Consider the following 22,293-nt stretch of genomic DNA (forward strand, 5'->3'; position numbering starts at 1 on the left):
AGGAGCTGGGGGAATGCAGGAAGTGAGGTGAACAAGCAAACAGAATTGGCCCCCGACAGCTTAGGTGCATTTGAAATGAAAGAATTCAGTGAGCCCAGAGGCTTGCATTAAATTCCTTAAGGAGACACCTGATCTTTGACGTTCAGACTGCCTGCTGCCTTTGTTGCAAACTTGAATATGGCCTGACTCCCCCTCCTGCCTCCTCCGAGCAGTTTTCTCAGAGCTCCTGAGATGGGGTCTCCTGGGATCAGAGTCCTAAATATTCCCACCAAATAAAGCAACTCTCTCTATATTTTTGGTTGACACCACAGAGTCTATATGCCAAGATGAAACAAAAAGTTAGAGAAAAATAAAAGACACACGAATTGTGATGGGTGGGAGATGTTTGTTATGGGTGTGCCCTATCCCCTATCGGAGTTTTTTCTTCCCCGGTGGCTCTGGTGTTCTATCTGCGTTTGTGGGTTTGCGAGAAGCTGTATCTAAGGCGAGGACCCTTGAAGGTCATCTCGCTCAAATCAGCCTGCTTTTTCTCGGCTCAGCTTCTGTCTGGACTTCCCTCTGCAGCTTTCTTTTTAAACTGAATATGACTGAAAGTAAATGAATCCACCTGCTCTGAAAACCTATTTCCTAGTCCCCAGTGGGTGCTATTTGAATTTTATTGCTTTTTAAAGATTCACCCATGCCTTCGGTAACATGAAAAGCAGATGACCTCAGAGTAGCAGCTTTTAGGTTGAAAAGGCTCAGACTCTGAAGCAGTAACTTTTGTAATCCCTCTCCACTTGAAAGGCTGTGAAGCCTCGCTGGATGTATGTTTCACAAGTTGTATTCTCCTGTGAAAAATGAGGATGTTTATATCTTTGCTGAAATCGTAAAAAAAAAAAAAAAAAGGGCGAAAAGAATTTTCCATTACACGTCTCCTTTCCTGGCGTGTCATTGTGGGCAGAACAAATGGTCAGGATCCGATCGCAGGCTTGTAAATGGGAAATAACTCCTGAGTGATGGCAAACACAATCCACCCTCCCTACCCCCGCCCTTTTTATCCACAGCCGTCTCACGAGGCCCCTGGAACTCTTCCCGGAGACCATCGGTTTCCCTTCATGGCTCCAGGGCTGCTATGCCGTGAGGCAGCTGCATGGAACCCAGGCATTCGGGATCCTCCGTCGGGCTCTGGGCTGTGCTGGGGGTGGAGGAGGTGACTCAGTGACGGCGGCTCAGCTGTCAGAGGGCAGGCCCTGCAGCTGCCGGCTGCCCGGCTTTGCCTCGTAAGGGCTGCTGTCTCGTCTCAGCACCTCAGGGGACAGGAGCAGAGGGCACGCCTAAACCTGCCTTCACAAACCCCGTCCACGCCTCTCCACCCAGCAGGCTGCTGAGTTTTGTAGCTGGGGACGCAAGCGGTTTTAACTCTCTCCCCTCACATCGTGCCTGATGCTCTGCATACAGAGAGTCCTTTAAAAAAAAGGGGACTTCACAGAAGCAACCCAGATGTCCATCGGCAGATGAAGGGATAAAGAAGCATGCATACATACACACAGTGGAATACTACTCGGTCATAGAAAGGAAAGACACGGAGTCAGCTGCAGTGACGTGGACGAACCAAGAGTCTGTCATACAGAGTGCAGTCAGAACAAATGGACCCCGTATATTAACGCTTACACACGGCAAAGTATACGCAATATACTAGAAAAATGGTCCTATTGAACCTACTTGCGGGGCATGAATAGAGACAAAGACCTAGAGAGTGGACTTGTGGGCACAGCGGGGAAGGAGCGGGTGGGATGAACAGAGAGCAGCGCTGATGTCCACACCCCACCACGCGCAAAACAGGTGACGAAAGAGAGCCTGCTATGAAGCGCAGAGCGCTCAGCGCGCCGCCCTGTGATGACCCAGCGGCTGGGAGGGGGGCTCCAGGGAAAGGGCCCGAATATGCACACAGCAGAAACACGCACAGCGTTGCAAAGCAATTAGACTCCAGCGAAAACTTTCTTTCGAAAATGAGAACAAGGCCTGACTTGGCCAGGGGTTAGCCTTATCTTAGCCCCAGCCCTGTGATCAGCTACCTGGGGAAGAAGTGGAGTCAAGATCCGCAGCTGTGAAGGGACCTCTCTCACAATGGAACGGAAAGACATCGACACCTTTTCCTGCTTGCTGAAACCAAGGGCAGATGTATCTGGTTTCAAGATGTTCTGGTTTGTCTTCTGATTATTTGGGTATAACTACACCCCCGAATTTGCATGGGTCTGTCTTTTACAAATGAGTTTTTTCCATCCTTTCTGAGTTTTGACTAGTCCTGAGGGCTTTCACAAGGACTTCCTTTGAATTCCTCTAGCAATTTCCCCCCAAATTACTAACAAATATTTCCAGTGCTGGTCTATTTCCTACCATTGATTCATCATCTCTCACTTTCAATTTCTGGTTCCTTACTGAAAAACACCCAGGTCGCATTAGCTACTTATCGCTGGGTAACCACAGTCCCAAGGCTTGGCTGCTGTCTGTCCAGTCTCTCACTCGGGTCTGAGGCCTGTGACCCCACGGACTGTAGCCCGCCAGACTCCTCTGTCCATAGGCTTCTCCAGGCAAGAATATTGGGGCAGGTTGCCATTTCCTTCTCCAGGGGATCTTCCCGGACCACGGATTGAACCCACGTCTCCTACACTGGCAGGCGGGTTCTTTACTGCTGAGCCACCAGGGAAGCCCTCACTCCCAAAACTTAGTGGCACTGAAAACAAGGCAAAACCAGTGGGTTGGTTTGCCCAGGATCAGCTGGGAAAGCCCCTCTTCCGCCTTAGGCTGGCAAGCAGGCTTGGTCAGGTGGATGCAGTTTGGTCTGGATGAGCCAAGATGGCATCCTGCACACACCTGGTCCCTCAGCCGAGCCTCCTGGGATGCTCAGGCCATGCCGCCCCTTTTATCTTCTAGATCTTTCCTCCTCCTGTGGCTCTCGCCCTTCAGGACATCATCTGCTCCACCTGATCCCTCTATCACAGTAGCCAAACTTACCTCCATGGTTAATCAAGACTCGAAGCCACAAAACGCAGAACCCGCCAATCGTCTTAAGCCCTAGGCCCAGAAAGGGCGTCTATAACCTCTACCACCTTCTATTAATCCCAACCAAAGCAATTCTCAGGCCAGAGAATACTCGAGGGAAGAGGCCAAAGACTCCATCTCTTGGAGAGAGAGCAACATCCACATACAAAAATGGGAGGAATGACTGGCATTTATCTTTGCAGACAACGGACCGCATATATCACAGCAAGAGTGTTGGAAATACAAACACAGGGTCCAGGGCGGTGGGGGAGGGGAGGAATACATGTAGGAATTTAGTACATGTTTAATTGTATGATCCAAATCACTGGGGAAAGTAGTTAATAAATGGTGTGGAAACCATTCGTTAACCATTAAGAAAAAGAAATTAAGCTGGATTATAGAAGGCAATGGGATAAACAAAAACATACAGAGCCATAGGAAAATACTTTTTACCAGAATGTGGAAGAGAGATAAACCAAAAAAAATCCCTAAAAGTAAATTCGGACTGGCCTGGCAAACCTTACCATGTACAAACTTTAAACACAGCGGCCAAACCTCTCAGGTTCTGCCTGCTCTTAAAATGAAGCAGCAAGTGAAAGTGGCTCCCACCTAAGAATGGGGGCGGGGGTGAGGAAGCCAGGTAATTGATAACGTCATCAGCTTTTCTGAGCTTATCGGAGAGTAAAGGTTTACATGGCAACCGAATGAGCAGAATTAAGGGCAACTGGAAGCAGAGATCAAACAAAACATTTCCCCCTGGGGCAGAATAAAGACCACACACCAGCCACCAGGAGAGCTGGTAAGAAAGCAGCCAAAATTTTAGCGAGTTTCTAAAAGTCAGTTATCGGCCGCTGAGAATAGGCAGGAGCCCCGGCCTGAAGGGAGCCCACAGGAGCACCCGCAGCCGCGGTGCTCATCACCCGTGGAGACAGGGCTGAAGACCCCGGAGGACCCCCGCCCGCCTTCAGAGGCCCTCAGCCTGAGACCACTTCCACCTTTCTTGAACTTTCTTTCCTGTGAAATAACCGTCCTTAGTCGCTAGGGAAGGGCCGATAACCTTTTTTAATCCCAAAGGGTCAAAGATTCATTGCCTCAGAGAGAAGGACAACAAAAGGCGTCTTCTCCTGAAGGCTACAGGACAGACAGAAAGCCCTCGTGCAAAAGGGACCTCAGCGTGGAGGCAGGGAGGCCCATCCCAGGGTAGAGGCCTCACCATCCCCGGCTCGGGGCATTGGTACCCAGCCGCTGGAGAAGAAAGAGAAGCAAAGCCCTTCTGAGACAGGGAAACTCCTCCTGCCCGAGAGAAACGCCCTCCCCTGCCTCAGGGACCAGGCAGACTTTGCTTGGCCCAGCAGAAGAGCAAGAACGCTAGCGGTGCCCAAACTTGCAGGCCTTCCACGCCTGCCTAAGACCCAGGCTCAGACCGGAGACCGGGGCACTGACTCCCGGCCCACTGCAAGCCCTGCACCAGGTAACCAGCAACAGCAACAGCAACGCCTCAGGGAGCCGAATAAGAACTTGAGGAGGACTCTGACCTGTGGATGACAGGCAGGACCCGCAGGAAGCTGAGGCCGGGCCGGCACACAGAGGGAAAGCCTGTGCCACGCAGAGGCTGTGCACGCCCCGGGTTCTGGCCACTCAGCCCCAGAGGAATTTAAAGGCTCTGTCCACTGAAGGCAGTTAGCAACAGCCAAGCCTAGTCTGATTGATTAGCAACTAAACGGGCTCCACCGCCCACTGGAGCGCTCTGGGAAAAGACAGGTGTGCTCATTGAAGGGCATATATGCTAGTCCTTGGGGCTTCCCAGGTGGCGCTAGTTAAAGAACCCGCCTGTCAATGCAGGAGACACAGGAGAGGCGGGTTCCATCCCTGGGTGGGGAAGATCCCCTGGAGGAGGGCCTGGCAACCCACCCCAGTATTCTTGCCTGGAGAATCCCACGGACAGAGGGGCCTGGCGGGCTGCAGTCCATGGAGTTGCAAGGAGTCAGACACAACTTAGTGACTAAGGACATGCCCGCGCACCTCAGTCTCTACCGATATCTGTAATCAATGTCCAGTCCTCAAATAAGAATGATAAAAAGAGGAAGGGAGAGAAGAAAGAAAAGACAGAAGCCTGCTTAAGCTAAGTGAAAGAGAAGATGCAGAAGAATGGGTCAGCAAAGTTCAATGTCTACTCATTATAAAACTTAAAATTTAATGAAAATTAAATAAATATGAAAATTCTGTTTATAGTTAAAATATCAAAATTGCATGTTTTAATATAAAAAATTCTTAGCAAACTAAGAATAAACAACCCCCTCAACTTGATAAATAGCCATGAAAAACCTACAAGAAGCATTCTATGTAATCCTACATACTGTAACATCCTAAGAAGAAGAAAAAATCATGCCTATGCTTACAAATCTTATATAACAGTGTACTGGTGGTTCTGCCCCTTTAATAAAATAAGGAAAATAAAGAGAGATATGAGTGCGTGCTCAGTCGTATCTGACCTTCTGCTACCCCATGGACTGTAGCCCTCCAGGCTCCTCTGTCCGTGGAATTCTCCAGGCAGGAATACGGGAGTAGGTTGCCATGTCCTCCTCCAGGGGATCTTCCGGACCCAGGGATCAAACCAAAGTCTCTGCATCTCACGCCTTGGCAGGCAGATTCCTTGCTGCTGAGCCACCTTCTCTCCGAATCAGTCTATACATTGAACACAACCCCAATCAAAATCCTTCTAGGATTTGTGTGTGTGTGTAAAATTTCACAAAGGGATTCAAGAATTTATGTGAAAAGCAAAAGACCTGAGTTATCAAGCCAGTTTTGAAGACTAAAGGTTGTATGATTGTTTGTAAGAAATAAAGGGTGTCTTTGTTTGACGCATATAAAGAGAGGACAGGGTATCCGTACGGAGACAAATGATTTCTAGATACCCGAGAGGTGAAAGCAGAGACCGAATCTTGTAACGAAGCTGAGGCTGAACTTGGGGATTTGAGCACTATGAACTCAGGGGCGATGGCTAAAGATACTGAAACCCAGTTTAAAGGAAGAGCTTAGAGAGAGACGAGTAGGGGTGAAGAACCCCAAAACTAGGGCTGCGAAAAGAAAGATGAGTCACCGAATGAGATAGGAAATGACAAGTCAACAATTAAGAAATGTCACATAGTAATGCACATGTATGGAATCCGGAAAGATGGTACAGATGAGCCTGTTTGCAGGGCCAGGAACAGAGAGGCAGCCCTTGAGAAGAGACCTGTGGACGCCATGGTTGGGGGAAGGGCGGGACAAACCGGGCGATGAGGTCTGACGTGTGTACACGACCACGTGTAAACGAGCAGCTCGTGGCACAGTGCCGTAGAGGGGAGCTCTGCACGGGGCTCTGTGAGGACCTCGAGGGGCTGGAGGGGGCCTCCAGAGAGAGGGGCTCTGTATGTACATATCGCTGATTCATGCCACACAGCAGAAACTAACAGAGCTTCACGAAGCAATGAAACTCCCATCAAAACATAAACGTCAAAAAGAAAAGAAGCTGAAGACTGTGGTATCAGAGGCGGAAGGGAAACGTTTCAACAGGAAGAGTGTGTAAATTCGGTTTCCTTTTCAGAGAGTCAGGGGAAATACGTTTAGAGAAAACACAGTCATCGGGGTTCAGCGCGAGGAAAGCTTCCAAAAGCCCCAGGAAGAGCCACAGTTTTTGGAGAGAGTTAATTCACAGGAGGAAGGCAAGTGTGGAAATCTGCCGAGTCATGGCATAAAGCAGGGAGCTGAGGCAAAGGGCCCAATCATTAGCGAAATGGCAATGAACTTTAAAAATAGCTAACAAAATAGAGGCTGTGTCTTACTCATCTCTGTATTCATTGCACTGTTCATACCAAAGGGTTTTCATGTATATATAGCTATATCTACAAGTATGTATGGGACTTCCCACATAGTATGAGATGTAAAGAATTTGCCTGCCAATGCAAGACATAAGAGACACAGGTTCGATCCCGAGCTCAGAAAGATCCCCTGGAGGAGGGCATGGCAACCCACTGCAGTATTCTTGCCTGGAGAATCCCAGGGACAAAGGAGCCTGATGGGCTATGATCCATATAGTCGCAAAGAGTCAGACATGACTGAAGCAACTTAGCAGGCACGCACAGGTATGTATGTGTCTGATGGGCAGCTGAGGTTTAAAAAGCACAGATAGGCCCATGTTTGGATGTAGAACCTTAAAGCCTGATGCAGCTCACCCAGTTTGAGGAAGCCTGACCCAGACTCCTGTGAGAAAGTTTCATTCATTCCCAGCTGCCTCTGAAGAATGAGCTGTGTCCTCTGCTGGAATGAGGGGATGGAATTGTCCTCATTTCTGAGATGCTTAGAGACGTGATACCTAGCGCAGGAAGATGGCCGTGCATGACATTCCTTAGGTAGCGATGGATTCCGCCCCCGGACTCACCAGACTATCTTTGCCAAAGCAAATTCTGGGTGCATGAAAGGCCCAGATAGGAAGAGATAAGTCAATTCTCTTTTAAAAAGAAAATAACCAAGGTATAAAACCGTGGGGAGAATTGTGTGGACAAACGGCTCTCTTAGTTGACAGAAATGTGGCTGCAACATTGCACAGAGAAGCTGAGAGCAGGCTGAAGTGTCTCCAAGGTGTCACATGGCCCTGCCCAGGCCAAGCCAAGGCAGGGAGCGTGGCCCTCACATGACATCGGAGTGACCGATAAACACGAGCAGGTCGGAGCGGAGACCAGGCCCGGGGCCACGGGGCTGCGGCGTCTTGTTTTGTCTTGTTTTTTAAACTCCCCTGTCGGTTCTGAGCCCTCTGATTACGAGCTTCCGTGTTGTCTCCTGTCTCATCACGAGAAATGAGCAGTTCAGGGCTTTCTCCCAAATCTCATGGTAAACTACCCGCCTTTCTTTGTGCTTTGACCCCTTAGAATGTCCCCTTATCTAATATATTTCCAATATTTCCAATATATATATCTAATATATTTCTCCCCTCCTTGTGAGATTCTGTCTTTTCCTGAGAGGTCACTTCTCGATGCCGTAAAACTCTGTGACTTGTCATCATCATCACCTCTTTGGTTCATCAGGATGAAGGATGTTCCTTTCAAGTTCTCCAGTTACAAGAAAAAATGGAAATAGTAAAATCTCCTGTTTTGTTTTCTCCTTTAGCGGAAGTAAATATGTTCTCAGGGAGATGCGCTGATCTGTTGTCTTCTTCATCCGTGCTAGAATTTCACAGACACGGATCGAAGGTAAGAAACACCGCTATGATCTTGTTTTGCCCTCATGGAGAGATGAAAGGGAGGTAGTGATTGAAAATGTGCCTAAGACTTCTATCATGTGGGGCTTTGAAAACTGGTTTTGCATTTCACAGGGGTTTTATTTGTGGTCCTTGGGCTGTGGGATGTAGCTTCAAATAAGATACTAAAGATAATTTCTGATCCCTTGGCCTATGAGTAGCCACAAAGCTGTCTAGTCACCTACCCCCATCCCTCTTCAACAAGAGGTAAAGCTTATCGAGAAAATCATCCCCGAGGTCTTTGCTACTGTTGTTCGTTTGTTGAGTTGTGTCCAACTTTTTGGGACTCTTTTCTCATCCAGGGGCTAGGCTTACTTGTGGTACTAAAATCATAGGATTGTTGTGAGAATAAGCTGAAATTACCGATTTCAATGATTAATAAGTGATGTAGTCAGCACTCAGTGGATGATAATTGCAGCTAATTTGGGTTAATTAATAAAATACAACCTTACTGGATTATAGTTGAATCAGGATGACTATACAGCGTGTGCCCCAGTATTTACTATTTACAGCAGGACACGGAAGCGACCTAGATGTCCATCAACAGATGAGTGGATAAAGCACATGTGGTGAATATACGCAAAGGAATATTACTAAGCCACAGAGAGAATGACGTTGGGTCACCTGCAGTGAGGTGGTTGAACCTAAAGTTTGTCGTACTCAGTAAGCCAGAAAGAGAAAAACAAATATCGTATATTAATGCATATATATGGGATCTACAAAAATGGTACCGGTGAACTAATTTGCAGGGCCGGAATAGAGATCAGACGTAGAGGATGGACTGTGGACACAGCAGGGGAAGGGGAAGGGGAAGGGGAAGGGGAAGGGGGTGAGCCGGGAGAGCAGTGTGGACATGTGTACGCTCTCACGTGTTAAACAGCCAGCCAGTGGGAAGCTGCTGTATGGCCCTGGGGGCTCAGCTGCGTGCTCTGTGAAGGAGGGAGGCTCCTGCTCTGCGTGAGCAGGAGGGAGGCTCAAGAGGGAAGGCATATATGTATATGAACAGTTGATTCACGTCATTGTACAGCACACATGAGCCCAGCATTATAAATCAATTATACTCCAGTGAAAAATCATTACAGTACATGTATCTCTTAATTCCTGATCGTTTTGGGGGGAAAATCAATTTCCCCTTATGTTCGTCTACGGTACCCAGATAATTATTAAGAGCAGAAATATCACTTTGAGCTTTATGCAAGGACATCGAGCTATCATGAATCAACAAGAATGGGAGGTGCCTTGACAGCCACCAGCCCTGGATTTTGGTAGATCAGGCGTGTGAAATTACAAAGCATTGATTTAAGCAAAACACACTCAATACAGCCTCTCTTTACAGCTGTGGTCTAAACGACAGTGCTTTGTGGTGGGTTTACAACTCACGAAGAAAAGCTTCACTGGAAGCAGCTATTGCTACTTGACATCTCACTGAAGTGAAGGGATTCGTTTTGCACAAATGGCACCAGGTTCCCTGTGTCCTTCAGTAAAAATCATATCTGTCGCTTGGATAGAATGTTACACAAACATTGCCCCACAACATCACATCACACAGACTGAGAAGATAAGTCCTCCAGAAGGCATGACAGCATCAGAATCCCAAATCTCACCAGATGGGAGCAGTGATATCACAGAGAACAGATATAAAGTCTAACATTCCAATTCAAAAGTAGTCCCTGAAAAGAGGCAAGATGGGAGGAATCTGATTGAGGTCAAATTTCACAAAGAGAAATCCAGGAAAGACTACAGTTATCCAAGAGGATGATGCCTCCCTTCCCCCACCCACAGAGTACATCCTCATGCTCTTTCCTCCCTCCCAGCTGCATTCTAGAACACCTCCGTCTAAATAAATCAACGCTCTAGGTCGATCCATCTCAGTTCAACTGACTCAAATGCATTATTTTTCGTGGCTGAGTAATATTCCATTGTGTATATGTACCATAATTTCTTTACCCATTCATCTGTCGGGGCATCCAGTTTGCCGCCGTGTCCTGCTACTCTAAATAGTGCTGTAGTGAGCACTGGGGTGCATGGATCTTTCAGAATTCTGATTTTCTCAGGAATTGCATGCATTTCTTGGAATCATGTCCAGCAGTGGGATTGCTGAGTCCAAACCTAGAACCTGCTGTACAGAGTGAAATAAGCCAGAAAGAGAAAAACCAAGTATCGTATCTTAATGCATCTATGTGGACTCTAGAAAAACGGTCCTGAGGAACCTATCTGTGGAGCAGGAATAGAGACACAGATGTAGAGAAAGGTCTGTGGGCACAGCCAGGGAAGAAGAGGGTGGGACAGACTCAGAGAGTAGCATTGAAACATACACGTGGCCAGACAGAGAGCTCATGGGAAGCTGCTGTGTAAGACAGGGGACTCAGCTCAGTGCTGCATGGAGACCTGGACTGGTGGGATCGGGGTGTGAGGGAGGCTCGGGATGGAGTGGATACACGTATACGCACAGCTCATTCACACTGTACAGCAGGAACCAACCCAACACTGCCCAGCAAATCATCTTCCAATTGCAAACTTAAAAATGAAATCAATGCGTACTAATGCGCAAATCACCAAGCCGAGTAACCCCAAACAGAGTGGGCCGAAAGCAGACATCCCTTCTGACCCCCACATTCTGTTTCTTTAGTTAACGACATCAACACTTTCATACAACCTCCACCATCACCAGACTTAGAAACCTTTTTCATCCTTTCTCTCTCTCTTTTTTTTTTCACTCCCTGCTACTTATTTTTTTAAATTGATACCTTATACCTACCTCATCCTTCTAAAATGTACACAGGATCCTAGCATTTCTCCAATTAAAATTCTTCCTTGATACCTATCAGTTCAGTTCAGTTCAGTTCTGTCGCTCAGTCATGTCTGACTCTTTGCAACTGCTTGAATCACAGCACGCCAGGCCTCCCTGTCCATCACCGTCTCCCTGAGTTCACTCAAACTCATGTCCATCGAGTCGGTGATGCCATCCAGCCATCTCATCCTCTGTCATCCCCTTCTCGTGCCCCCAATCCCTCCCAGCATCAGAGTTTTTCCAGTGAGTCAACTCTTCTCATGAGGTGGCCAAAGTACTGGAGTTTCAGCTTTAGCATCATTCCCTCCAAAGAAATCCCAGGGCTGATCTCCTTCAGAGCAAACTGGTTGGATCTCCTTGCAGTCCAAGGGATTCTCAAGAGTCTTCTCCAACACCACAGTTCAAATGCATCAATTCTTCGGTGCTCAGCCTTCTTCACAGTCCAACTCTCACATCCATACATGACTACTGGAAAAACCATAGCCTTGACTAGACGGACCTTAGTTGGCAAAGTAATGTCTCTGCTTTTGAATATGCTATCCCGGTTGGTCATAAGTTTCCTTCCAAGAAGTAAGTGTCTTTTAATTTCATGGCTGCAGTCACCATCTGCAGTGATTTTGGAGCCCCCCAAAATAAAGTCTGACACTGTTTCCACTGTTTCCCCATCTATTTCCCATGAAGTGATGGGACTGGATGCCATGATCTTCGTTTTCCGAATGTTGAGCTTTAAGCCAACATTTTCACTCTCCTCTTTCACTTTCATCAAGAGGCTTTTTAGTTCCTCTTCACTTTCTGCCATAAGGGTGGTGTCATCTGCATATCTGAAGCTATTGATATTTCTCCTGGCAATCTTGATGCCAGCTTGTGCTTCTTCTAGTCCAGCGTTTCCCATGATGTACTCTGCATATAAGTCAAATAAGCAGGGTGACAATATACAGCCTTGACGTACAAGTCTGAATAGATGATACCATTAACGAATATATGTGTGTATGTGAACACTGTAGAGGTGAAAGTGGTAACCACTATGAGAAACTGGATTAACTCAAGGAATTATACTTTTGAATGTATTTGGAAAGATATTAACAAGAGCTTTAACTGTGAAAGCATCAGAGTCAATAGCTGTGTGATCACATACCTAGAGTGAGACGTCTACACGGAGCTTGGAGACCACGTCACCAGGTAGTACTTTCAGGTCTGGATATTTTATTTTTTTCTTTCCCCTGTTGATGGTTCTGTTAATCACTTTAACTATTCTTGACCAAAATTTATGGCCAAAAATTATGAGTGAAATTTTTTGCAAGGAAAATTCCTTTCCCACTAGGCACTTTCATGCATTGGAGAAGGAAATGGCAACCCACTCCAGTGCTCTTGCCTGGAGAATCCCAGGGACGGCGGAGCCTCGAGTAGACAGACCTTTGTTGACAAAGTAATGTCTCTGCTTTTTTAATATGCTATCTAGGTTGGTCATAACTTTCCTTCCAAGGAGTAAGCATCTTTTAATTTCACGGCTGCAATCACCATCTTCAGTGATTTGGGAGCCCAAAAAAATAAAGTCTGACACTGTTTCCACTGTTTTCGCATTTATTTGCCATGGAGTGATGGGACCAGATGCCATGATCTTAGTTTTCTGAATGATACCTGTAACCTAGACCATTAAGGCCAAATGTATTTACCAAGCATAGAAGACTCCTTTCAGCCATCTGAGCAGCCAGTATCCCTGTGTTCAGTCATGTCCTGTTGAACCATCAAGATACTTCCCTCAATACTCCAAGCTTTCACAAGTCACTGGCTTTCACCTAATTCTATCTTTATCTAGAATTACCCTCAGTTTCCTACTTATTATTTTTTTTTCAGGCTTTAAACCTGAAGGCAGAAACAAAATGCGTACAGGAAAATTAGTTGATTTATTCTCTGTTCCCTTTGTATTGTATGTGTTAATATTTAAGTGTTAATATATATGCCTTCTCAAACAATGGTGAATGTCTTAAGACTGTATCACGAGGGTTCATACCAGCTTCTGTAGAGTCACTGACACATTGGAGATATAAAGTTCTGAAAAATGAATGCAAGAACTGAAGGAATAGGCAGGTCAGATAATTAAGATAAAGTGATTCTTCAAGCTGAATTGTGAAATTTGAAAGTTATTAATCAGATAATGTCCACACTGTAATCCTATAGAATAACATTCCTTTGTTTTGAGTAAATAAAAGGAGACTCACATAATTTGGTAAAGAAAGTGTAAGACTAGATACTTAGCATGCATTTTCCTTGGCATCTGATGTTCCCCCTAAATTCTACAATAAGAAGAATGCCTTTTATCTCCCACACTGGAAGGCCCTGACCTAATTTTCAGAGAATCCTAGGAGAATCAGCAGTCATTAACTTTGGGGCTGATGTTTCCGAGAAACAAATTGATCATTAACTGTATAAACTGCAACAGAACCGCAGACACATTTCCAAGACAGGAATGCGAAAGGCCACCGTTGAATCCCCAACTCACTCCCACTCTCCAGCAAATAACTGCTCTGTGTGGTGGTGTTTAGTTGCCAAGTCCTGGCCGACTCTTCGCGACCTCCAGGACTGTAGCCCGCCAGGCTCCTCTGCCCGTGAGATTTCTCAGGCTAGAATACTGGACTGAGTTGCCATTTCCTTCTCCAGGGGATCTTCCCCATTCAGGGATGAAACCTTTGAACCCGCCTCTCCTGCAGTGGCTGGTGGATTCTTCATCGAGGAGCCACAAGGGAAGCCCAAATAACTGCTGGGGAAATACTATTTTTAATTGAACAAGTGATTCATGTCTCTAGAGTGGAGAACATGCATTCCATACGGTGCAAATCACCAGCTGGTGATAGCTCAGAAAATGTGCCAGTCAGAGTCTCAATCAGAGCTGGGCGTCCCTGTCCTGGGATGACGTGACATGCACTCAGCTGGTTTTAAGGAAATTTCTAGAATATTCTCTGAAAGGTACATGCGTGGATATACTGTTGGGAATAAAATACCTTCTTTGGGGTCTTATCATTTTAATCCTCTAAATAAATGGCAGTCTCCCAAGAAATAGGTCCCTTCACCAAGGCAACCACATTATTGGATTGGTTGGTTTCCAAGGATAGAGAAATAGACACATTTTTTAAATGGAGGCTTTGTCTAAAAAGAAGAGAAAATAACAGAGATGAGGAAGTCATCGATGAGTTGGATTCTTCCCAGCAGCCCATGTAGAAACTGAGGCTGTGAAATTATAAATTTCCAAAGGTCCCTGTCATTTGAGTTTGAGCCTCGATTTCCTGTGTGACCTTTTTAATGACTGTGTTAGGAGTTTCCTATTTGAAGGCCATGATTTTATTTTTTAAACTTTGTAGTTTGCGTTGGGGTATGGCCAGTTAACAACATTTGTGAGAGTTTCAGGTGGACAGTGAAGTGACTCAGCCACACACACGTATCCATTCTCCCCAAACCCCCCTCCCATCCAGGCTGCCACAGAACAGAGTCCCCTAAGCAGAGTCCCCTGTGCTGTGCAGCAGGTCCTTGTTGAAAACCACAGTTTTAAATAGGGTCAACCTGTCAGGGAGGGGGATTCTAAACTGGAAGGAAACTAAGCCAAGATGGATTACACGGCTACCCATCCCCAGCTGGGCTTTCGCCTGCTCGATCCCTGCCCAGCCACTGATCCTCGCACACAGCTGTCTGAGCCACACTCAGAGGAAAGAAGACTCACAAAAAATAATTGAAGAATAAACTCTCTGCCCAGGCCAATCGGGTAAATTGCCTTTGTGCTTTTCCACGACTTGCTTCTGCCAGATAGAATATTTGGCGCTCAGCACGGTGGCATTGGACCAGATTTTGAAGCAATGGGGTTTTTGAAAATGATTTATTTTTTCCCCTCTGTCACAGACAGTTACTCTGGCACAGATGGCTTCTCTCAATGATGAGCCCAGAGTCTTTTCCATCAGATTTTTGCCATTGTGAAAAATCTATCTGCTCTCATCTCTCTCTCTTTTTTTTGTCTTTCGCTCTGTGTATCCAAGAAGTGACGGAAGAAAATTTAGAATGAAGATCAAATTCTGGCCCCAAACACGTGTAAGAAAGTTTAGGATGAAGACCAGATTCTGGCCCCAAACGTGCGCAGTTCCAGCCCTTCAGGGCTGGCTCTGTGACAGTGATAAGCCAAATGCTTCCTTATATTTCAATCCTGTTCCTTGTATGAAGTTCTATCTTCAACAAATAATGCTAATGGGAGGGCGGGGAAACAACCAGAAAAGAATGGAAAATTATAGCTGTCTTTCCTTGGACTGATAAGCAAGCTTAGGTTATATAAATATAAATGTATATAAATACTTCCTGCTGCTGCTGCTGCTAAGTCGCTTCAGTCATGTCCGACTCTGTGCGACCCCATAGATGGCAGCCCACTAGGCTCCCCTGTCCCTGGGATTCTCCAGGCAAGAACACTGGAGCGGGTTGGCATTTCCATCTCTAATGCGTGAAAGTGAAAAGTGAAAGTCATGTTGCTCAGTCGTGTCTGACTCTTAGCGACCCCATGGACTGCAGCCCACCAGGCTCCTCCACCCATGGGATTTTCCAGGCAAGAGCACTGGAGTGGGGTGCCACTGCCTTCTCCTATGTATTGTGAATGTTGCTGGACAGATTAAGACCTAATTAGGGACACCACATTAATACAGAAAGGAATTACATGGAGAGAAGGATTCTGTCTGAAGTCAGCCGTGAAGACAATGCAGACAAGGTCTCATAGGGTCCTGAGTTTCCGTGGAAAGGAAACTGCCTTTGGAAAAGAAACGACAAATGCTGAGAAACAATTGTGTGCTCCCAAATGTAAATCTCTAAAGCGCTGAAGACTCTGTGGATGGATCCTTAGCCCCATTTTACAGAGAGGTAAACTGAGAATTAGAAAGCTGTAGGAGAGACAGAAGGTTAACTATTAGTTTGATGACCCCAGAGCTCTGCCCTCTAGGATAACTAACATACTCCTTGCAGGTAAATCATGCATGGAATATGGTGATTAGCGGTATTCTGGTTGACAGGAAAGGTAACAGTGATGTAGTCCTTGAGATCATTAAGGAATAGTGAAGATGGAGTGATAGACCTAGCATAGGTCAGTCCACAGAGAGCTACACTCGCTGACGGAGAAAATGACAGTGTTGACTGCAGGATGCAACGACCTCACACGGAACTCAGCCAGAATTGGAGCCCATCAGAGCAAAACGAGGCCCAGGGTATCATCTAATTACATTGAACAGATCCGGCAAAAGTGGACAAGAGTGGCCATGACGGTAGTTAGGATTAGTTACTGTCCTATCTGTTTCAACTGTGAGTAACCAGCATGCACCCTGGGCTCTTTAAAGGAGTGTGAGCTGTATTCCTACTTTTCTGCATCATATATTTGAGTACCTAAAATTAGATTCAACCAAGACTCTATACAAAATGAATAAATGACTTTGTCAGAAGATAGGCAAGTGTGCGTGTGTGTGTGTCTGTGTGTGTGCTGTCTTGCACCAGCCACACAAAATAAAAATTGCACTGGGGATCACCCTATCACAATTTTTGAGAGTCCTGACACAACTCCGTAATTTTTGATGAGTCATTTTTCGCTGCCGGTGGTCAGTTTCCTCATAGGCATACTGAAACAGTGGCATCTCAGCTGGATTTCCTCATCTGTAAATTGGGAGTGCACAGGAGAGGATTTTGAGAAGCAAACGAGAAATGATATGGCACCATCTCTGTCATAATGTCAAAGTGACTCTCGTTGCTATGTCTTCATTATCAGTCTGATGAGCTGGTTGAACCAGCGCACCAAGATCCATTCAGCCTCCAAAATCTTCGTTTTCCATAGCATGGTCCCTTGGTCCATTAAAAAAACAAACAAACAAACAAAAAAAAACAGCTCTCTATATTTCTATCTCATGCCTAGGAGAGCCATATATCCTCAGTTCAGTTCAGTTCAGTTGCTCAGTCGTGTCTGACTCTTTGCAACCCCATGGACTGCAGTACGCCAGGCCTCGCTGTCCATCACCAACTCCCGGAGTTTACTCAAACTCACGCCCATTGAGTTGGTGATGCCATCCAACCATCTCATCCTCTGTCGTCCCCTTCTCCTCCCGCCTTCAATCTTTCCCCAGCATCAGGGTCTTTTCAAATAAGTCAGCTCTTCGCATCAGGTGACCAAAGGATGGGAGCTTCAGCTTCAACATCAGTCCTGAGTATTCAGGACTGATTTCCTTTCCGATGGACTGGTTGGATCTCCTTTCAGTCCAAGGGACTCTCGAGAGTCTTCTCCAACACCACAATTGAAAAGCATCAGTTCTTTGGTGCTCAGCTTTCTTGTCATTAATATCCACTCCACCCATGGAAGGAACAATATATGCTTTCTTGCTCATTTGTTTAATGAGAAGTTTACAAAATAAATTAAAATTGACATCTTTTAATCAGTGAATCAGAAAAAGCAGTAGAGACGGATGAAAATGGAAAACCAGCACAGACTGATGAGAATGAAATAGAACAATATCAAATTTTTGATCAACCATTTGTAAATCTTCAGTTTGGAAACAAATATCATTCCTTTCAAACCTTTGTTATGTATATAAGCCGAATATACAACATTTATTCAAATAATATTTATAAAATTGCTTTTTTATTAGAGTAGCTATTGCTTTATTAATTTAGCTTAAAATCTAGTTCAACAGTAATAAGTAAGGCATACCTATGTATCGCAATTATGTTATTTTAAAATGTCAGTGAGTTCACAAGGAAATACTTATCTGAATAGATGTTTAATAAATTGAAAAATCAAAAATTTGGTCTTTCAAATCTCTCCCTGTAGTAAGTCAAGTCTGGCAGTACAGAAAATGCTAAATATTTTACAAGAAAAACTAGAGGAAAATAGAAACTAATTTTTGTTAAAGACCTAGAAGAGAAATATTAATGAGTTTCTAAATGGACAAGTAAATGATAAGGTCACAGAAAAAAAGAACTCAGTCTTTGCTATATGAAAATCTCAAATGTATACATTTTAAAAGTATAACAAAAGCCAAATTCCGAAAAGCAGAATGGGAAACTGTTTTTACAAAATAGGATAAGAAAGGAGCTATAAAACTTTATTAAAAATATAAGAATATCTGACAAGGAATACAGTTCACTGGGAAAAACATGAAAGGCATTTATGAGAGAAAATATACAAATAGTAAACCAACATGATAGAAAGATTCAGTAAAAACACAAGCAAAGCAAAACATAAGAAAGGCAATTTTTTTAGGCTTTTAGATGTCATAACCCACTACTGGTGCTTGAAATTACCAAAAGCCATTTTAGAGTGAGTAGCAAAACACATCAAAGACGTTAGCATGATCACATCTTTTGACAAGATAATTGCACTTCTGTAAATATGCCTTAAGAAGACAATTGAAATACAAATATTTTCTGTGCAAGATATTTCTTCTGATAAGAAATGAAAGCATCTCCACTGCACAATACTGATGATGAAAATGCTACACAGCCTCTAAATAAGATGGTAAATTAATTCATTTCATGTGTCAGTCACTGGGTGAAACAATACCTTCTATGATCTATCAGAAGAGGTGCATTCAGAATCTCCCCTGGTTACCTCCGCTCAGCCGCAGCAACTGCTGTGCATTCTGTTGCCTCCATCGAGATGCTCATTTTCTACCACGTTATTTTGCGGTTTTAACTCGGATGCTTTGCGGTTCTCCTAACATCATTTGATGCGCTTAGGCTTTTTCCCAATTAGATTAAAAGCCGCATAAGGGCAGTTCAGTACAATTCAATTCAACTAATAGTTATTGAATCTCTACTTTGTAAAAGGAGGCATGCAAAGCGCTGAGCTTGAGAAAAACCAAAATGCATGATCTTTGCTCTCAGAGAAAAGCTGGCACAATTAGCAGTGACCGCAGGCAAGCCTTCCACATCTTCCATCGCACAATAAGTAGCAAGTAATGCTGCTAAGCAATAAATGATAGGATGAAAGCGACTGTGATGGGCTCAGGAGAAGGAGACCTTGGAACGACCAGAGGCACGAAGGAAGCACTCGGGCGTCGGACGATTGGAACAGAAGTTGATGAGTCGGTAGGAAGCGTGGACACGACATGGTGACGGTGACGACGGTGGCGACAATGCTGCGTTTCTATTTTATTTTATTTTATTTTATTTTATTTTATTTTATTTTATTGGAGGACAGTGGATTTACCACGTGGTGTTCTTTTCAGGTGTAATGGTGATAGTGATTCGGTTGCTCATATATGTACATCTTTTCTTTTCCAAATTCTTTTTCCCTTTTAGGTTATTACCAGAATACTGAGCAGAGTTTCCTGTACAGAGTGTGCTCTACAGTAGGTCCTTGGTGATTAGCCATTTTAAATTTAACAGTGCAGACAAGCTGATCCCAAACGTCGGGTTTATCCCTCCCCCTCTCGTTTCCCCTGTGGTAACCATGAGTTTGTTTCTGATATCTGTCTGTTTCTCTTTTGTAAATGAGCTCATTTATATCATTTTTTAAAAATTAGATTCCGCATATGAGTGATGTATATATATTTGTCTTTCTCTTTCTTTTTCTGACTTACTTCGCTTAGTATGATCACCTCCAGGTCCGTCTAAGTTGCTGCTGATGGCTTTGTTCCATCCTTTTTCACGGCTGAGTAATATTCCACTGTGTATACGCCCCACATCTACTCTCTCCATTCATGTGTTGATGAACATATAGGTTGCTTCCATGTCCTGGATATTGTTATTTACAATGAGCATTGGGGTGTATGTATCTTTTTGAATTATAGTTTTCTCTGGATATATGCCCGAGAGTAGGATTGCTGGAGCCTATCATAGTTCTATTTTTAGTTTTTTAAGGAACTGCCGTACTATTCTCTATTAATAGTGGGAAATGGGGTTTATGTACAGGAAAATGTGTCTGCCCATCGTGACTAAATTATATACAGTTTATTGAGATTGCAGGCCAAGGAATCACATCCAATACTGAAGGACTTGCTGACGTAGGACTTTATTCTATGATTTAATGATCACTCCCTAAAAGTTTTAGGAAACAGTAGCAAGATGGTTTCTCATGAACAAAAGCTCAGGGAATTTTGTGGTTCTTATGATATTCATTGGTTAAAAAAAAAATTATATTAAAGGGCACAGCTAAACTTCCATTCCCATCCATCATTTCCAAACACAGGTTATCTTTGTTTGGGACAAATCAGGATATAATAAACACTCAATTCCCCTACAACTTGCCCCAGGGTCAAGCTTAAGCTGCTTCTAATAAAGATAGAAATGTGTTATCTTCACTAAAGATGATTCTTATTAAGAGAAAATCTCTCCCTGTCAGCAGGTGGGCAAACCAAGTGACGAAAGAGGTGAGGATTCATCTAATTTTGGACTCATCCACTGTTTGATGGCAACGTTTACAAAAGAGTGAGGCAGTTGGGATTGCTAGCCCAGACATCTGCAGCGCTGACAGGCCTCTATTATTCCAAATATAGGACAGGATGATCTGACAGCTCGAAGCAGGGAGGGACTGGGCAGAGAGCAACGTCTCAGGAGCAAGTGGTAGAAAGATTGTGATTACCTAGATGCCTGTTTTCACGGAGGACTGTGTTTCAGACAACCATTCAGACATCCTCTCAACAAACATTTGGTACTTGCTGTACCAGACACGTGTCGTGAGGTACTGTGGCAATCACGATGGGACACTTACCGCCTGGAATTGTAGTGCCTCATAGAAGAAAAACGTCTCTCTCTCTCTCTCTCTCTTTTTTTTTTTTTTTCCAGAAAGTAATACACTTTAGTTGGATTGATTCCTGTTAACTTGGTGTTTTGATCTTCAAAGCCTTACTTTGCCCACAAAATAGCCACAGACTCCCTCCCCCCACCCCCCACCAACGCAAACTTGTTCTCTGCTCTAATCTTCCCCTTGGCCCCAGAGAGTGGAAAAATGAATTGACTTTTCCTTCGCTTCTTTGACCAGATCAGGTTGAACTAGGTTGCAGCTGCATTTTCACTGGCGAATGTACAACTGAAAATAAAGTACTTACTGGAGTCCAGCCTCCGACCAACGCTTTGGCAAACTGACCAGCCTTGGCCAAAACTATGGGAGTCATACAGTAATTAGAACACTGATCCTAACTTCCAGGGCATTGTCCTGCTTATATCAACGCGGGCATTTTGTTTTAAATAGATCCCCAGACTCTCTTTAAGCTCCTAATCTTCTGGATTCTGCTTTTTCTTGGAAACATTCATTTTCTCTGCATCTGTGTGAGAGGCTCTCACTGATCCGTTTTTTATATAAGCAAATAAAAGGTCAACTATAAAGAACACTTCCTTTCCTTACCTATGTTTAATAAATGCTGGTCTTTGCTTTTTAATTCAACAGATAGGGAGATACTGAGTTATAAATATCCAAGTGTCCTGTTGGTCAAATTCACCCCTGTCAAATAATAGGAATGCTGTCTCCAAGGGGACCCGTAATTTATGGATGAAAGGACAAAAACTGGAATTCTTCCCTAGGTGCTGAGCGTCTCTCCATCAGCTGAGAGTCATCCCCTTCCTCCCCCCCTTCCGCCTCCCTCCTTCCGCCTCCTTCCTTCCTTCCTTCCTTCCTACCTCCTTCATCCCTCCCTGCCTCTCTCCTTTCACTTTATTCGTACTCTCTCCAGCTCACTCCGGCAGGGTTGCCACCACCGAGGCTGAATCTGCAAACCCAGGTGCATTAGCCTCACAGGGGCTTCTCCTGTGTCTGCTTTGATGACCGCCCACCCCCATCACCTCCTGTAATATCCGTCACTCTCAGCTCTGTCTGCTGGTCTCCCCTGATAAATGACAGAGAGGAGGTGAAGCCCTCCCTCAGACTGGTCCCCTCTCCCCAAAACTGATCACTCCAAATGTCTTTCCAACAGGGGTGAGTAGACCCTGAATGTAGGTAGCATCTCTGTCCTTAGAAGACTTCTTCACTGGAGGGTTTTGAGCATCTTTGTGCTCTCTGTTCACCTGACGGATTTCACAAGGCTTGCACGACAGGATACAATCATTCCTCAAAATGTGTATAGCCTGCTTTGGTCAGTTTAAACAATTCTTTCTTTTTTTTTTTTTTACCTTATGCCAAAGAGACTAAATAAAACTTACATATCGTTCCCCAATCTCTACCTGCATTAAAATCGAAGCAACATTCTGACAAGGACAGTGGCAGGCC

The 22,293-nt window shown here is 44.7% G+C and overlaps 1 long non-coding RNA gene across 3 annotated transcripts in view; it reads left to right on the forward strand.

Annotated features, from left to right (window-relative positions):
* The first annotated feature begins 7,743 nt into the window (after positions 1-7,743).
* The window catches only part of LOC121820669 (uncharacterized), a 29,782-nt gene continuing 15,232 nt past the window's right edge, over positions 7,744-22,293 (forward strand). For all 3 annotated transcript variants that reach the window (XR_009595426.1, XR_006061333.2, XR_006061334.2), the window contains exons 1-2: positions 7,744-7,893; positions 8,170-8,252. This is a non-coding gene — a long non-coding RNA (uncharacterized LOC121820669). The remainder of the gene's footprint in view (positions 7,894-8,169; positions 8,253-22,293) is intronic.

Source organism: Ovis aries, chromosome 11, assembly GCF_016772045.2.
Source record: "Ovis aries strain OAR_USU_Benz2616 breed Rambouillet chromosome 11, ARS-UI_Ramb_v3.0, whole genome shotgun sequence".
Classification (NCBI taxonomy): Eukaryota; Metazoa; Chordata; class Mammalia; order Artiodactyla; family Bovidae; genus Ovis; species Ovis aries.